The sequence below is a fragment of the Ambystoma mexicanum genome, chromosome 4q (genome assembly GCF_040938575.1).
Source record: "Ambystoma mexicanum isolate Mex_15411 chromosome 4q, UKY_AmexF1_1, whole genome shotgun sequence".
NCBI lineage: Eukaryota > Metazoa > Chordata > Amphibia > Caudata > Ambystomatidae > Ambystoma > Ambystoma mexicanum.
Genome location: NC_090928.1, coordinates 1,137,462,725 through 1,137,481,927, shown reverse-complemented (window position 1 = coordinate 1,137,481,927; position 19,203 = coordinate 1,137,462,725). Strand labels below are relative to the sequence as shown.

At 47.5% G+C, this 19,203-nt stretch overlaps 1 long non-coding RNA gene across 1 annotated transcript in view; it reads left to right on the top strand.

Moving 5' to 3' along the window:
• LOC138467156 (uncharacterized) overlaps nucleotides 1-19,203 on the top strand; it is a 48,742-nt gene that overhangs the window by 15,380 nt on the left and 14,159 nt on the right. The window contains exon 3 of the long non-coding RNA XR_011268081.1: nucleotides 16,063-16,121. This is a non-coding gene — a long non-coding RNA (uncharacterized lncRNA). The remainder of the gene's footprint in view (nucleotides 1-16,062; nucleotides 16,122-19,203) is intronic.

Sequence of the window (19,203 nt, the reverse complement as noted above, 5' to 3'; positions counted from 1 at the left end):
ACCCTGAGGCGCAGTCCCACGCTCCGACTACCAGTTATTTAGCTGAGGTCTTAGAGCCTTTTCAGAGCTTACTCCAAGGTCGGTTCATGGCGGGACAAGTTGACAACCAGTCATACAACTGAGGGCTTACTGCCTGCCCAGGCTCCCTCCGAGGTCAGCGCGAATTCATCGGGGTCAGGTCATAAACAGTTTTTGGCACCTGCACAAATGTTGGACCCCACACTACACCACAGGCCTTCGCGCCTCCGGCCCCAGGGCATGGCACAACTCCACAAAATGGGCAGCTAAGCACGTGATGGAGCCTACCCGCTCAGCACCCATTTTAGACCCGTACCTAAGGCCTCCTGCAGCTCCTTCTCCCTCAGAGTGGGCAGCACAAGGGGGGGGAGCAGCCCACACTCTCCGGGGCTCGGGTATGGTCCACAGGCTTCAGGTAATTGGTCACCCTAAGGGTATGTGTATGGCAGCCAGCCTTTCGAGTATCCCTCATAGGTCCATAGGTGTGCCAAACTTGAGAGGAGGACCAGTGCTTCGGAGGGCCAGGCTCCCGCGCATTCACTGCGCTCCGACCAAGCACTGTGTGAAGACAAATTCTTTGAGTGCTTCCTGCTTCTTATGCAGTCGCAGAAGATGGTGGGATACCTGAACAGGTCATCAAGGTTGTGTTCCCTCAGATGTTGCCTTCCAGAACGCCCCCTATAGAGGACACCGCCTCTCCCACCAGGGATCCCAGTCCCTCAGCTACTAGCAGTTCCGCCTCCGCTTCCAGCGGTGGCTCTTCTTCCTCCTCCTCCCCACCCTTTGCCTCCTCTGCCTCCACCACAGGCTCCTCCTTTGCTGGCTCAGACCCCACAGGGCACAGACCATAGGGGGAGCCCTCGGTTGCAATACCACAGGCCCCGGACAACCCTTCTTGTAGGATGAAGGGTGTGACGACTTAGAGGATGACAAGGCCTCTGCCTCAGTCAAGGCCTTCCACAACTATCTGCAGGGCCTGGCTGAATTCTTGGGTGTGCTGCAGCCAGAATGGGCTCAACAAGAAGCAGGGGTCCTAACAGAAATCCTGGCTCTTCGAGCAACACGCCGTTCAGTTATCCCTTTACAGAAGGACGTCCTTACTCTAGCAAGGAGGGTCTGTGAAAAACCAAAGGCCAATGCACAGCTGAACAAAAGACTCAATGGCCTCTTTCAGCAGCTAGAGAGTGAAAAGGTGCTGCTAGCAGCTCACCCTCAGCCTCACTCCTCTGTTGTGGTAGCAGCCAACATGTACTCTAAACCCTCTGGGTCGTCTGCTGCTGGGTCCTGTACCAGCTGCTTGTCCAAGGAGGACAAGGTTGTTAAGTTCTTCAGGAAAAGGACCTACCTCAAATGGGTCTGCACCCCAGGACAGTCTACACTGATGCCACCCTCACAGCAGCGAACCAAAGGTTGTGGAGGGTCATTGGGGATTACCTTCCCAGCTTGCCCCTGGATAGACAGGCCGCTTTAAGGCTAGCTTGGTGGAAACGAGTACAGTGGCACAGGATCTTCTGCAGTCCACGGTCTCCCACATCGACACGACTAGGAGGGGCATCTTCCTTAAAGTAGAAATGCAGAGAATCGCTTGGATGCACTCAACCAGGTTTTCCATTAATGTGCAAGACAGGATTCTCGACCTCCCTTTGAAGGGCTCAGACTTATTCCACATGTCCATGGGTGACAAACTGACTAAAAAGAAAACATCCACAAAGATGGCTAAATCTCTGGTGATCCTTACAAAGACCGGAGCCAAGGCTTTCCTCCAAGGTCAGGGTAGGTCTGACTCCAAACCACGCTCATTTGGACGGTTCAAGCGGTTTCAGGATCAGAGAGCTTGCCAACCGGACAGGTCACTAACTGGGCACAGAACGAAGCATCAGCACATCACAAGGTGTTTCTTCAGCTCCCCTTCCTTCATGCATGCTTCTGACAATAAAAAGCAATGAGGTTCAGGTTGGGGACCAGAGTTCTCCTATGGGGGGTGGCTGGCTCTGTCTGTGAGCAATCGGAGCCATTTTCTCTTGAATCCTTGCATTCTGTTGGTGGTGTGGATGGGGTTCACTCTTCCCCTTCCTTCCACTCCTCCTTGTTCCCCACCAATACTGCAGATAAGTTCTCCCGCCCTGTTGAGGGAAATCTTACACCTGTGGAACATGCAGGCAGTGCAGCCTCTGACTCCTCCAGACAGGGCCTCTGGATATTATTCCAGGAATGTTGCAGTGCCCAAGAACAGCCAGGGTCTTTCTTTCCTCAACCTTTCGTTCCGCCTCAAACACTTCAAGATGATAACACCATCTCTGTGCGCAGAGGACTGGATGTGTTCCTTAGGCCTAAAAAGGAGTATCTGCATGTCATCATCTTCCAACCGCACCAGATGTTCCTGCGTGCACGATTATGCTGTACCATTCCCAATATACAGTGTTCCCAGTTTGCCTCAATGTGGCCCCTCGTGTGTTCACCAAACTGATGAACATGGTGGCAGGCCTTCTTCGGTTGAAAGGTCACCACCTTCACCCATATATGGATGACTGGCTGGTCAGAGCCACTTCTCCTGAAGTAGCCCCCACTCCTGCCAGAGGCTGGTGGATGTTCTCCACCAACTGGGATTTTCCTTCAACCAAAAGAAGTTGCAGCTGCACTCCTCACAGGACTATTCTTTCTAGGGGTCAGATGTGACACAGTGGCTCAGAGGGTCTTTCCCACGGCCAAAAGATTGAAGTCTCTCTGAAAGACTGTTCGCCATTTCCTGTCTAACGCTACAACCTCAGCGTGGTGGTTTCAGCACTTGCTGGGGCTCATGGTCTTGCGTGTTATGACCGTACAACATGCCAGACTGAAATTGAGATGGATTCAGCTTCATTTGCCTTCCTCCTGGGACCAGGAAATGGGGTCTCAGTCAGATAGACTGCTCATCCCACCTACGCATCACCCAGACCTCCATTGGTGGCTCCTCGACAGCAATCTTTCAGCAGGAGCTCCGTTCTCACCGTCACAGCCCGCTCTGGTGGTGACAACAGATTAATCCCTCCAGGGTTGGGGGCAACACTGGACAGCTACTACATTCATGGCTCATGGTCCAGGGAGGAGACGACGGGCCACATAAATCTCCTGGAGCTGAGGGGCATGGGCCTAGCTCTCAGAACCTTTCTGCTGATGATCAGTGGCAAGGTGGTCTTGGTTAGGACCTACAATTCAACCTCAATGTTCTACTTAAACAAACACAGTGGGATTACCTCTCACGGGCAAAGCCATTCAGGAGGTCAGAGGCACTGTCTATCACGTTTGGTGACTCTGCCCCAGGTACCCAAGCATCCAAGGTCTCCATTGCCCGTTGGATGGTCCTGGCATTTCAGATGCATACACGGCTACTGGCAAGAAGGTGTCTCCAGGTGTCCATGTGCATGCAGTAAGGGCCAAAGTGACTGCAATTGCTTTTCAAAGGCTCCTCCTGGGACGTGATCAGCAAGGCAGCAACTTGTGCCACACTATCTGCGCTCTGCAAACACTACTCTCTGGACACCAGTTCCAGGAGGGAACCAGAGTTTGGACAGGCGGTTCTCAGTAACCTCTTTGCATCCAGCTAAATTGGCAGCTCCACCCAGTTCTCTTGTATTGGTGGAATCACTCACAAGGATGGAGGAAAGGGGACGGGATGTATGAGTAATAAAAGTTACTCACCGTAGTAACTACAGTACTCATAGTCCCCTTCTCTCCATACATCCCACCCTCTTCCCCCCACTAATATGCCAAGAGCTAAAATAACAGAATAGCCAGGTTTACCAGCATCCGATGTGTCAAAAGGGGACTGAGGTGAGGTGCCGGAGGGTGGGCCTGGTGGGCGTTCCCACGGCCAGGGCTGCACCCCTGCGCTCTATACTGAATGTAAAGGGGAAGCTCACTTTTTTCCTCCATGCCTGGGGATATCCACAAGCATGGAGGAAAAGGGACTTAGGACTATGAGTACTCTAGTCACTACGGTGAGTAACTTTTTTTTCTGCAACTCTCGTCTCAATACATGTTTCCAACGCAGATGCACAGTCTTCTAACTAGGTCATGGGATGAAGGGCTGTTTTAGAAAAAAACATGATGAGGGCCCTCTGTGCCGAAAATTATTTCTCTTATTTATTTGACTCACCAATACATTCTACCTCATGTGCGATGGCACTAACTTGCCAGAGGGAGCACTGTGTATACAATTTAGCTTTGTATCTTTGCCAATAGCTTTTAATAAAACAAATACATCTCAGCAGCAGTCTAAAAGGACAAAATGTGCTGCTTCGAATAGGGGCCTTGTCTTAAAAAGGCAATATCCTTGTTCAATGTTATAGACACAACTTAACAAGACCAATCTTCTAATATGTATCCTGTTCAGCTATACATGTCAGCACTCATTGCTTTTTACTGTCATCTGTTTATTCAGCAACCTAAATCTCCCCGAAGTGCAGCAAAACTAGCTCTACCCTACTTGTGTCAACAATCTACAAAGCAATGCGGCATCTATATAAACAACAGGACCTGAAAACCTTTACTAAAAGAGTTTTCCTATTTTATATTCCCGCACTTGCTTCGGGGGGCCTGGGAAGCGGTGTGTGATGTTGTATCTGCCCTACCTGCACCATTGCATGATCTAACAACAGGACTCCTCTAACACATTTATTGGCAGGTGGTGGCTGGCTGTCACCCGTACACACTTCCATGCTTCTGATACAGGAGGACTTGCAGATAGTACCTGCCTATTAGAAATACCTAGGATCCTGCATAATTCCTACATGATTTCAGGAGTTTGCATCCCTCAGTTGGACTTGTGACATCTGCACTCTGACAAGGCACTCTTTATCCCAATTTCTCAGTTTGCGTTCATGTTTGTAAGCAAGCACTCCTCCTCCAAAATGATATTGAACAGCTCAAGATGTACTTTATTACTCAACTAGATATTCATGGATACCCACAAATCTGTGAATATGAAATTTGAAGCCATTAGCTGTTTTCATGAATGCTTGTTCACAAGTTAAAGCACCCTACACTAACAGATAAGCACGGGCAGGACAGTTCGTGTAAAACTCAAATGCATAGAATTTCCAGGGGGTATAACACAGTCAGAATTATCAGGGTTTTTCTGAGGTTCGAGATAAGAGGTTCAACCTTGCGTCTACATAAAGACAGTTGAGGAGAAACCTGGGAAAGTCGATGGTTGGCATTCAAAGAGGCAGGTTTGGCTGAGGCATCCTAGGACTGTTAGGTTAGAGTAGAAAAATTGATAATAGGGCATACTTAGAATTGGGGAATTAGGTTGGAATTGGTTGGGGGTTGAGCAGACCTGATTTGTAGGTGGGGTGTGAATTGTGGGCGGAGAGGCAGTGCAACCTTCATGCATTCTGTAGAAGGCCACAGCACTGAGTTCCCCATATGCACTTGGCAAGTAGAGAAGGAAGCCAAAGAACACTGTACCACATGTGCATTTGCTAGGAGAAATTCAAAGCACTGAGAACCCCAAATGCATTTATTGAAGGGAAGTGGTGAATGAAATGAACATGTCTGAATCTACTGCAGTGCCAAAATGTGGGTAGGGGTCAGGCTAGGAATGTATCTGTTAGGCATTTCTCTCCAACTACAGCAGCAGCTGTTTGCATTGGATACGCCCAGAGAGTACTTGGGGCTCTGCTCCAGCCATGCTGGTCAGTCTTTTCCTCCTCAAAATACAAAGGCATCTGTCTCAAACGAATATGGTGCATTAAGAAGAAATATAATTGTGCATGCAGCACCTTTGCACATGCATCAGGTGCCAGAGAATGGAATGCAGGAAGAGGAGTCAGTTCAGTTTCCACCAACCATGTCACAAGAGGCAGAAGAAATGAAGTCAGCTCAGTGACAAAGAGAGAAATTCAAGGATGAGGAAGGGGAGGTCATTCTTGAAATGTCCCCACCTCTGATTTCCTTGGAAACAGATGACAAAGACAAAATGTAGATTATGCTCTATCCCCTGATTGAAGTTCAAGGCTCAGAAACCTCTTCTTTGACGATACCACTCTCAGTGGGGGAGACCAGAAAGAAGAAGAGGGTGCAGACATTGGCAAACTCATGCAACTGTCAAGTGCAGGCACTGTACACAGCCAACAGTCTTCATACACTCCCCATGCACTACTGTACAGTATTTTCCAAAAGCACTCTAGAAAGCACATAGTACACCTCTGCAGTCATTCCCACCAACACACAGGCCCTTCAGTCAGCAGCACCTATGCAGCATCCACTAAAGAGTGCACCGAGCAGATCCCAGTAAAGGAACAGAAGTAAGGGCCCATCTCAGCTGTCCCAAAATGGGTTTATTTCATATCGGAAATCAACAATCTCGCCATGCCGCCTGCTATGTATATGGAAGAAAAGTGCATTGAGAAACCGGATACCAATTTGGGAACTACTTTCTTTTGTGCCTTTGTGAGATGCCATCATCTGCATGCTTGGCAAAAGGAAAGGAGGACAGAGTAGCCTCTCGCCACCCACAAATGCAGGTAATGGGCACATTCGCACCTGCACCATTACACAAGAGAATCTTGTTGATTTACAGATTTTCACAAGCTCTGTCAGAACACCATCTTTACCTACAGATCCCACACATCAAGCAGACAATGGGGGTCATTACGAGGTTGGAGGTAAGGGATTAGCTGCACCGGTAAGGGTGCTGATGCTGGTAATCCCTTACCTCCGTATTCCAAGTTCTCTTTGCGGGTCCTTCCTTACCTCCTGCTTTAAGCAGGAGTTAAGTACGGAACCCGCAAAGGTACCTCGGAGGTAATTACGGTACCGTAATTTACGGTGCCATAATTACCTCCTTCCCCATTCCCATTGAGCCCTATGGGGCAGAAATGGGAATGGGGAAGGGCAAAAGGTGAATGGGGAATTACCGGTCCCTCCAACCCTGGAATGGACCGGTAATTACTCCATTCACCATGCCAGATTTGGGATGGTTTCGGAGGCAACCATGGAGATAATTACTCCATGGTTAGCTCCAAACCCGGAATGAGGCCCAATGTATTTCCCCCCTCAGTGCACAAGCTCACTGTTGCTGAGGATTTTGAGCACATCGCAAAATATCAAAAAGCTGCATCTTTTCAATGACAACCTTGCACTAATTTTGCAAACAGATGTACTGCCCTATTAATATGTAGACACCCAGATAGATCCTTGGCCCCATTGATCTCTGCGAGAAATTCGAACTGGCACTAGTTCACTTGAACTTCAGTACCATTCCTCTATGATCATGTCATGGGAGCAGTGGCAATGTCACTGTACCGCTGTGAGAGTAAGAAAGTCCACCTAACAATGCACACGTGGATCCAGTGCTCAATGCACATTATTTCGAGCCATCACTGGGCACTTGCTCACCTTCTCCCATACCTCTCCTCCACAAAGCCAATGTCATCAGCACCGAAACGCCATTCGCCTGCATGCCACCTTGTGAATGGAAGGGTTTGTCAGCAGATCCCACATGAGAGTTGATCTCTTGAAGAACGTAAATGAGATTGTGGCACTCTGGGTGAATCCTTGGTTTAGCAATGGGCTTTGTGGCAGTTGACAATAGATCTAACGTTGTAGTTGCCCAGAGGGTAGATAAAACCATGCAGGTGTCCTGCTTTGCCCTTGCCCTCCATCTTGTGGTAGCCTGTTCCATAACGTAGTATCTGCCATTTGAGCGCCTGCACCCACTTTCGCCATTCTTACAGTGCTGGGAACATGTCATAAAAGCTGCAGTCATGCCACCAGCTGAAAACTGCAATGCCGACTCTGTGGAATTCAAGTCCCACATATTCTGGAGCATTTGCAAGAACAGTGCAACGCAGGAACTGGCTGCTGCAATAGCCAAAGCTGGCAACTGGATTGTGCCTACTTACACCAACACAGTGGCAAATGTTGGACAATGAGCCTCATTACAAGGATGCTGGTCCGGTTACAACGGTACCTGTAAGCTTACTGGTACCATTGTATCCGGACGGACAAACTCTGAGTTGTGCTTGCTGGTGCCCTTCATTCCGCCAGGTATTCTCTGGCGGAATGAAAGGCACCCGCGAGCACAGCAAGCCTGTAGAACCCGCATGGTAATGATCCGTGCCGGTGCTACAGGCATCCCCATTCCCATTGAGCCCTATAGGGCTAGGGCTCAATGGGAATGGGGATCTACCGGCTCCAGCACCCGCGAAACGGCAATTAACGGGTCCAGCGGGGCCGGAATACCCTGGTAATTGCCCATTCGCGGTTGCCAGACCTTCTTGTCTGTTTGGAGGTAAGGCTACCTCCAACCTTGTAATGAGGCCCAAACGTCTACTTCTTTGCTGCAGCCATTTTGAAGAAGTCTCCCAATGGGTAAGGCTACAGGCTACATCACTCGGTGGGGTGATGCCACTGGTGTATCTGTTGCAATGAGACCTATGTAATACAACACATGACAATTAACTGTTTTGCAATACAGAAAAAGGGCAACTGGCTGTGAAGCTACTTTCCACCTTCCTAAAGGATCCAGGCATTGGTGGTACATGGAATATAGGGGAATATGGAGCACCACCTTTTCCTCACCCACAGTTTAAAGTTAAGGTGGCAACTATTAAACAGCATGTATGTGTGGGTGAGGAAAATGCTCCGGGTTGTCATTCGCAATAGGACATGCTAGTCAAGAGTAAAGATGTTTAAAATCCCGGCTGGAGCAAGACGATAGAGGCAAAGGTCATAAATCAATGACCAAGCCCAGGACTCCACTGCTGCAAAGAAGTACATCTGACAGTGCACACTCATTCACCACAACTGCTGATACCAGCTCAGGCTGCAGGGGGTCTGGGACAGACTCACCACAGTCTGGCTTGCCAAAGGCATTGGGTCGCCACGAGAATTCATCAGACTCAATGCAGACCATGGGGGTGATCCTATATAACAAAGAAGTGACCTAATAGTCAAATTCTTTGTGCACAATCTGTCCATTGATTTGGTCAGAGTTCACAGTGAATGTCTGTTAATTCCCAACTCAGCAACAACAGCAAATCATAGGGCCTCATTACATGTGTGCTGGTCCGGTTACAATGGTGCCAGTAAGCCTACTGGCACCATTGTTTCCGGACCGGTACACTATGGGTTTGCCTGCCGGAGCCGTTGTGCCCAACAAGCCAGACCCTGCCGGACACAGCTGCCACGGTAAGCATGCCGTAACAGAAGCACCGAAACCGTTAATAACGGTGCCGGTGCTTCTGTGTTCCCCATTCCCATTGAGTCCTACATGGCTCAATGGGAATGGGGAATTACAATTTACTGGCACCTGACTTTCCGGAACGCCGGGGTTGTAATCCCCCGGTGTTACCGGCAAGCCAGGCACCAGTAAATCTTACAAGTCCAGCGGGCAAACCCGCTGGTAGAACCGGCAGGGTTACTTCCGGGCTTGTAATGAGGCCCATAGTCATTTTAGCTTTTGTAAAAATACAAGTTTGAGGGGGTGTCATTATTTGCCCACCTCTTGCATTCTCTTTATTCAATATTATTACCTTATTTCTTAGATAGTAGAGTCATAATTTTCCCTCAACATTTATATAGATATAGTGACAAAAAACACAAGCATATTAAAGGGGACAGAAGAAAGTCTCTTGCTCCTATATACAATCAATTACTCGATAAATCAATACAAATGGGTGCAGGAAAGTATCCTGAGCCATGCAAAGCACATAGAACAAATGAATAAACAGACATACATTTACATGAAAACTTTCTCAGTGTGTGCAAAACAACATGAACAGAACCATAAAACATCACGTGTATACATTAGTAACCCTTCACATGCAGTATTGTCCATGTGTCCATACTGTGAATGGTAACAACTATTTCTACTCATCCATATGGATCTATGCTCCTAGTTTATTTCTTCTAGGAGAGTTTTTATATATGGGTCAGAGTGGCCAATTTCTAATTCATATTTAGTGTGATGGCCACTTAACCTATTCTGGGTCGACGCCGCTAATTATAAGCACACGTTGAGTACAGGATTGAGTGGCTGTGTTTCTGTCCTTCCCTTAGATGTTTCGGAAATGGGTCGTTCGGTATGCCTTCTTCGGGACCATTGGACTACTGGACCCCTGGAGTGCGAATATCAAACAGTGTAATTACTACTAACATGGTGGCTGCTGTCACATAGAACAGGTGTGAATACATAGAATACATAGAAGGTCTAAAAATTGGGAGTGTAGCTCCTGCGGAGTCCATATGAGAACTGGCCTGGGAGGCCGGAGAACCAAGTAGAACCGCTTGCTGGAGGTGCACGGAGCTCATAGAGTCACTCCGGTCGCAGTCGACATCCTAAAGGGGCAGGAAACCTGCAAAGTAAGCATATGAACATATGGGCATATGAACGTGCCTCCGAAGATACGAGCAGATTCTTGTCATAAATGCACTATAAGAGATATAAAAAGGTTTGAAAAAACATCTTGAGTCTGCAGGATACAAAATCCCTGCTTCTGGGGCGTATTTGGTGTACAATGATATAACGTGGTCTCGCTGGCTTCTGCAAAACAAAAAATGAAGGGCCATGAATATTCCATACTGAGATGATGAGACTATGCCACGGAGTACAAAAGGCAGCGTAACCTGCACGTTGTCCATGGAGAGGGATCGGGATGAGACCGCTGTGCAGCACATGCGAGATAGAGCATTCGCGGGCGATGGTCTCGAATCCGTCGCTCACTGGCTGTAAAAGGGGGGGGGGGCAGGTGTTAGCCTGGCCATCCACGTAGATCTGAAGGAGTGAAAAAGTGAAAGCTGCCCGGAGCAAAATAAATCGGCTTACCTTGTCCGCAGGGGTCGGTAAGGTTTGTGGAACTCGCAAACGCAGTCCATATTGTTGATGCCTATGTTCTCGACGGTGTCCAGACATTTGGTCGACCTAAAACTGGTCGAATGACATTTGGTCTACGCAATTTGGTCGAAAACCAAATGGTCGAATTTTTTTTTTTAATTATATATTTATTTTTCGGGTTTTTGTTTTTTATAAAAATGGGTTTTTAGAAAAAAAAGAGGGTTGGGGGGGAACCCCCCCCAAAAAAAAAAAAAGGGTGAAAATAAAAAAAAAATATTCGACCATTTGGTTTTCGACCAAATTGGTTCGACCATTTGTCTGGTCGACCAATTTATTTCGACCAAATGTCTGGTAACCGTTCTCGACATATGCCAACTGGTAGTGAAGACGATTCGCTGCAATTCCGGTTTGGCAAGTGGTCAGTGTGGCCATCTATGATTGTTCAATTAGGTGTGGAAGCTAGTGTGTAGTGTGAACATGTTTTTAGCGCTGCTGGGTTTATTGTCTCAGACCACACAAGAGGCTTCAAAAACACAGACATGAGAGAGCTTATTTTTTAAAAAAAATTGAACAAGCAAAGTATCAAGAAAAACGACTGTAAGAAAAAAACACCAGTCCCGCTGCTTTGAAGAACAAACAGCAGATTCCTCAGATGTGCCAGTGTACCATATTCCCCCTTTTAGTACTGTCTTAACCAGTCATCTAGAAAGGTCAGGAGGGTGCAGGAGAATGGCATGGCATCCATGGCATCCATAACTAACTCGTTAACCATCTCACACCAACTGGTGACAGAGGACATGCAATGCACACAGTGAGCGCCTGTATTCCTCATCATTCTGGCTCACCGGTTCTGCCCATATGGACCTACACCCTGAATTATACCACCATCAACGGAAAGCTAGTCAGAAATGTCATGGGTCAGGCCAGACAAGGGGGCTCTGGGAGATTGCTGGTTTGGCCCAGAGTAAGGGGGCATGGAGCTGCTTTCTAGAGGATGGATGGTGGGCATAAGAAGTGTCACCCCACATTGTGTAGTGTCCACCGTTACCTCTCCAGGAGGGCACTGCACTAGCTGCATCTGTGGCATGTGATAGCCACTCCATAAACCTACAATTGTGCTACAACCTGTGGAATCAGAAAAAATACAATATTACGGCTGCTACACCGAGCAAAGGAAAATACACCGACACAGGCTTATAAAGATTCCCAGAATCTTTATTACAAAACTGAACAGTATTCAACAAAGTACACAAATAGCTATTTGGCCGTCAATACATCACAGAGACCACCAGCAGGGTTCAATGTGATCAGTGACAGAATTTCCTAGCTGGACATCGACGCATTTATACAATTTGTAAAATGATGTCCAGCCCTCTTCCAGGTTAATCATACACTGGGCTAGGGTCGCGCCAGGTTCACTTTCCTAATTTACATATCTCGTGCATGCGGTTTACTTTTCAATACATTTACTACACACTACATTATTCTTCAATTTAACATTTACACTCTTTACATATTGTTTTAATACAGACCAAACAATGTTTTGCATATTATATTCGGATAGCATTACTGTTCTTGTATACTTGTAGTTTAACATTGCTGATTCAAGTAATCCCCTGCTCCCGAGGTCAACAAAGGACAAGGTCTACATGACCCTAACAAATAGCCTGAGGGCAGGTTGGACATTAACTCCCCTACAGAGGTTGGAGAGGTTAAGGCAAGAACAAGGACACACGAGACGGCCATTTTAGATTACAGGGTGACTTTGTATAAAACTCCAAAATGGCGGTTTCTAACCTAAAATGGAGGCTTGATTCAAGATGGCGGCTTACATCAATTTCTAAGGTCAAGACCTTGCCGTAGAGAGTTAGTCGCGTACAATTTTAAGCAACTTGGCATAGGCCAATATACATACAAATCGTTTATAATAAGAGGCATAATTTAATATCCGGTTTGACAAACCTACAGTGCCTTCACATCAAAGAGGAGACCAGAAAACTCTTATCCCGGTGAACTGACTTCTGCCAAAGTTAAATATTACACTATCTGCCTGGCCCTGGCAGTCACGTGACCAGATGGACGGTGATATCATGGATTTGGATGTCTTCTGACATCACTTCAGCCCCTTCTGCAAGGCAGGCAATGTTGGAGTGGCACGAGTCTCCTCCGCCTGCGCCACCTGCTGGGGAACCATCTCTGGCTCCTGTAGAACCACCTCCCCCTGACTCTCCCACCCTCGTCCCCAGGCACCTCTATGGCTGCATCTGCACGCTGTTCTTGGAGTACCTCTTCCTCCTCCCCACCAAGTCCAAGTACAAGCTACTCGCCCACCTTCTGCAGGTACCTCTCGAGTGACTCTGCATCTACATCTACTTAAGCCTCCTACAGATTTGTAGCCTCCCCCTCACGCTCCATTTCCTGGTCCTCTGCTCCATCTCCACCTCCTCAACCTTGGTCACCTCCTCCTCAACCACTATGTCCCCTTCCTTAACTACCATCTTCCCCTCCTCCCAATCACTGTCTCTGATACCTCATCTTTCATCGCAACCTCGTTTGCCCCACTACCGCAGGCTCTGTATCCCACTGCAAGCCCACTCCGTCAACCTCTGACACAGAGGAGAAGTATCCAGCTCGTTGTCTTCTCCCACTACCACTGTCTCCAAATAAAAGAACATGTTATCGGCGTTCTCAATGTGCAAAACACAAAAGTGTCTAAGGTATCAATGTGCATAGCACAAATGAAATGAAATGATATTTTATTTATATTGCGCTCGTACACAAGTGTTTCAGAGCGTGACCAGGCAAAAAGGGAGGGGAACAAGGGAGAAAAAAAACAGAAAAACAGCGACCTTACTAGGCCCAGTGACATTTGAGAAAGCGCAAATGCATGGGAAAGGAAAATGGGGCAAAAGAGCAAGAAAAGGGGAGGAGTGGAAAGTGCGAAACAGAGGAGAGAAAACATCAACAAATATTAAATAGAATAAATAATAAATAAGGGCTTTAAACCATGGTAGTGCAGCCAGCAAGTGGCAGGTGAAAGTTAGTCAGAAAGGTAAATCTGATAAGTGCAGAAGAAACGTGGGAGGAGGACTATATGGGTACAGATACAGAACCCTAGTACAGATGGTGGCCTGGAGGCAGTGCAGGAGGGTGGCAGGGTGAGCAGGTACCTGGGCCCGAAAGAACAGAGGGTGGCCAGGTGCACAATGCCATGAGAAGAAACAGATCAACAGGGGATAGGGGGGCAAAGGCAGAGGCAAAGAGGAAGGTCTTGAGAAGTTTCCGGAACCAAAGATGTTTTTCCTCAAGTTTCAAGGTGGCCGGGAGGCTGTTCCAAAGGGAGGCACCAGCCGAAGACAGGGATCTACCCCCAGCAAAACAAGTGACAAAGGCAAGCAAAGGGATGCACGCAAGATGAGATGCACATGATGGGAAAGGTTTATTGAAATACACCAACAGTAGGGAAGGTGGCTGAGCACAGCACTGGAAGACTTCTCGGGTTCACACACAAAGGATGCCCTTCAAACACAGGAAGGAAAAGCTGTTAGGAAACCTTTTTTTGTTTTTTTTGTTTTTGGGATGGTACAAAGGGAACAGGGAAAATTACAAAAGTGACTTTTTTTTTTACTTAAAAAAAAGGAATAAGGGCAAAAGGGGAAGATAAGAGAGGGAGCATGAAGAACACACACAAACAGACAAAAGGAGGATACAACCAGTGAGACTGCCTTGTCCACTCCAAACAGCTAAACAAAACACACAAAGGAAGCCTGAAGCAAGATGGGCCTTTTTAGCCCTCAATCCCGTTTTAGAGTGCCTCGAGGCCTCTGATTGGCTAGTTGATCTCCCCTTACAAGTCTCGGGCCTTGCAATTGGACTGTGTGCCTTGAACCCCATCATGTGACTCATGGCATGCCACGGTTTGACCCTCGGCAAATCTCACGAGTGTTCCGTAGTGTGCGTCGAACCCACCCAGAAAAGATTGATTTTTTCACAGGCCACATTTTGGGAAGTTCAAGCATTCCCACTAACAGACACATTTTATAAGCATTACAAAGATTTTTTTTAAAACACTTGATTTAAGCAACATTTCTTTAGTAAAATTTAAATTGCAACCATCAACGAAGCTTGACATAATACTAAACAAAGCAAAAACCAACAGAATCAGCAGAAACTCTTTGTGGCACTTAGTGCAAACTCTAATCAACTTTGGTAACAAGAAATGTGACCAAGTTCACAACAGTCATGCATGTAAAGCAATGAATAGGCTTCCTGTGGGAAGAAAGGGCCTATAGGTAAACATACTGGCCCAATCATTAATAGTTTTTCCAACCTTATCATAGGACAGGCCAACAAGACACCCGCCCATCCTTGGAAGGTCTCTCCCATATGCCCACACAGATATAGCCCGAAGCAAAAGGATCTTAGGGCAAAATTCCTCTAATGTTTTATGTGTCCTTTCCTTAGCCCTTTCCACCATACTCACATCACTCGCTAAACACAAAAGATCAGCAGTTCATTTGAAAGCATGGCTTTGGTTAAAGCTCTAGCTGAGTCCTGTTATGGGGTTGCTTAAGACTGCTCTTGGCACTTTGTTCTGCTAGGCCCATATTCCGATCAGCTATAATCTTCTGGTCAAAACTCTGAGCTCCGCAGTCACATTGACTGAGCCTGCATACCGCATGTGCCTGCCAAGTTACCATTGATCAATTGATCTTGCAACCAACTTGGGTAGAGAGAACAATCGGGTGTAAAACGTAGCTCTACGTCGAACAGAAAAGATGGAATTGAAATGACACAGAGATAAATGGTTCATTCTTGAGGGCAGTTTGAGGATCAGCTTTGATGCCCATGGTGAGGAACTCATGGTCTGTTCTGATTCAATGTCTGAGGCCGCAGTTGCCATAGCAAAACTGTGTACACAAGAGCACTCACATGGTACGCATTCAATGAGTTGTGGTCTCAGATGCATGTTGATAAGTCATTTGCTTCTCACTATGGGCCCCTGATTCACAGAAGCGTTTTATAATGGTGTAATCCTATAGAAAAACGTTCGGTGAATCGGGCCCTATGAGTTTTCTTGGTTTGCGATGTGCTTTGATTCCCATCAGAACAAGACTACACCCTGTATGATCTGTAGAACCCTCCACCCCCCCCTCTGTTCTCTTCCTTGTGTAACTTGATGTGTGTCTGTTCATCCCCGGATGTTATTCCTTTTTCATCCTTAGTTCATCAGCTCCGGCCCGCTGACATCAAAGTGATTGGAGCGCTGGGAGATTCTCTGACTGTAAGTAGCATGTCGTACAGGCGAGGCACAACACACCTGTTCTACACATGTATGTACCAATTCTGAAGCCATAATGCGTATGGCATGGAAGGAGAGTAATGCATGTGGCATGGAGGAGGCGCAGGTGGAATGCAATGCTTTGGTCCTCTATGAGGAATTCCCATTATTTAGGATGAATTGACGCGAGAATATCAATTCTTTGATTTCTGATTTTCTCAGGGAGTTTTCCTAAGTGGCACAGGTATGCCCAGACCTGGCCACCCTGCTCTCCGTACCCAGGGAATGAAGAGGCACCTCAGGGAGGGGAGTCATTGCATCCATAGCCCGGCTTACCTTACACACCGGGGAGGGGTCCCGCCTGCTTGGGATAGACTAATCCTCCTCTGAGTTCAGAATAGACGGATCTCTTTTGGGGCCGGTCCATGTCTGGTTTTGGGGCTGGTCCACGACCGGTTCCCGTATGGTTGTCCACTTCTGTACTGGCACAGGCAGGCAAGAGAGCGCTGGAACGGGATGCTACCAAGAGGAATGCCAGCACCTTCCCAAGCATTCCCATGTGCAACCTGCTTGCTTTATCTCATCCTCAGAAGAGAGGAAATTGATTTGGCTCGTTAATATTTCTCAGGACCAGATACTGCGGCTCCCCCACTTCAGTCTATTCGCACTAAGTGGGGGATACGTGCTGAAAATAAATCCACAATTCCCTACCTGCACTAACACTCACTGTCTGCACTTAACCCCTGCACTGCCACCTGCTGGCCGCACTTCTTGTTTTCGATGTTTAGATCCTATGTCCTGCACTTGCTCCTCCCCCCCTCTCCCCTGGCACTTTTCCCCTTTCCTCTCCCCTGCACTTGTGCGATCTCACTGTCACTGAGGTTAGTAAGATCGTTGTCTTGTCCCCTTTTGTTCCCTTCCGAATGCCTCATCGCGCCTTGAAGCACTTGTGCACGAGCGCAATATAAGTAAAATATCATATCATATATCATATCAATTGAATATTTGGAGACACACAAGTACATTGAATAGAGATGGTAGACAGATATAGTACTATAGATATGTACTATAGGTACATATGTAGGGCAGCCCCTAGAGGGAGAGAGAGACCTGGGTGCAATGCTTATGGAGGAGTCTGCAAGAGGCTCTAGTACATTTCAGAAATGTCTTCATAGAACCTCTTAATGTAGTTATAGTCAGGCTCTTAATTCCACCTGCCCTGGCATCTCCAAGGGAATGGCCTGCTGTCATTTCAGGAAGCTGAATTTCATTAATTGCAAAGCCTTTAAGGTGGTGCCCCACTGGAATACAAGCAATGCTGTGAGCCATGGAATCGTGACATCCACCAAAGAATATCATTGATATTTTATTTTTTATTTCTTTTATTTTATTAATTTGCGTTTATAAAGCGCCCAACTGCATCTCGGCATCACGGCGCTGTTAAGAAGGCTTACTTAGTTAACATAAGTGCTTGTGATGAACAGACATGTTACCAACTCCCTGTTGTTGGGCGGTAGCAGCATGTAATGCATAGTGTCAAATCCGGTGGCATACACATGATGGCCAGCGCCATCTTGAAGGGTGGCAGCAGCATGTAATGCATAGTGTCAAATCCGGTGGCATACACATGATGTCCAGCGCCATCTTGAAGGGTGGCAGCAGCATGTAATGCATAGCGTCAAATCCGGTGGAATACACATGATGGCCAGCCCCATCTTGAAGGGTGGCAGCAGCATGTAATGCATAGCGTCAAATCCGGTGGCATACACATGATGGCCAGCCCCATCTTGAAGGGTGGCAGCAGCATGTAATGCATAGCGTCAAATCCGGTGGCATACACATGATGGCCAGCCCCATCTTGAAGGGTGGCAGCAGCATGCAATGCATAGCGTCAAATCCGGTGGCATACACATGATGGCCAGCCCCATCTTGAAGGGTGGCAGCAGCATGCAATGCATAGCGTCAAATCCGGTGGCATACACATGATGGCCAGCCCCATCTTGAAGGTTGGCAGCAGCATGTAATGCATAGCGTCAAATCCGGTGGCATACACATGATGACCAGCCCCATCTTGAAGGTTGGCAGCAGCATGTAATGCATAGCGTCAAATCCGGTGGCATACACATGATGGCCAGCCCCATCTTGAAGGGTGGCAGCAGCATGTAATGCATAGCGTCAAATCCGGTGGCATAAACATGATGGCCAGCCCCATCTTGAAGGGTGGCAGCAGCATGTAATGCATAGCGTCAAATCCGGTGGCATAAACATGATGGCCAGCGGCATCTTGAACGGTGGCATCCGGTGGCATAAACATGATGGCCAGCGCCATCTTGAAGGGTGGCAGCAGCATGTAATGCATAGAGTCAGTATAGGTCGCACAGACAAGCAGCCTAACCCTTTGTTGAGGGCGGAAGCACATACAATGCGTGTTATGCTCCCGCACTGCCAACTAGATTCATATTGAATAATGGTGTTCGCCAGAACGTGAAGACCTCTGAAAGCCTCTTGCAAACCCTCAAATATGTACTAACACGCCACACGCACAGCCTCGAACATTCACCCCCCATACTACCCAATAACCATTAGGCAGCATCAATGGATATTCATGTAGTCACCGAGAGACCCTCACTCACTCAGCCCCAAAAAGGTTGTCCCATAGCACCCGCTATGCCATCACACAGCCACCTAAAGGTTCTCAACGTCCCTTAATCCAGCAGCGGATCTGAACATAGCCATGATTGTGGTTCCAGTGCGTGCACTCCGAAAAATCCCACTCACTCACTCACTCTCTCACATAGTCCTTATGAAACATCACATAGCCACGTACTGACTCTTACATAGCCGAAACAGGTCCTCACATGGCCCCAACAGGCCCTGATATAGCTACCACTAAACGTTGACAAAGATCCCACAGACCTTCCCACAGCTCCCAACAAGCCCTCTTGTAGCTTATTATATACTTTGAAAAGCTCTCAAAAAGGACTTGCTCGTCCATTTAATAGACCCACAGATAGTCTCCGCAAATTGACTCTCTCTTTCCGTTCTACAGTATCCTTCTTGACCATACTTCGCTAGCCCTTATTTA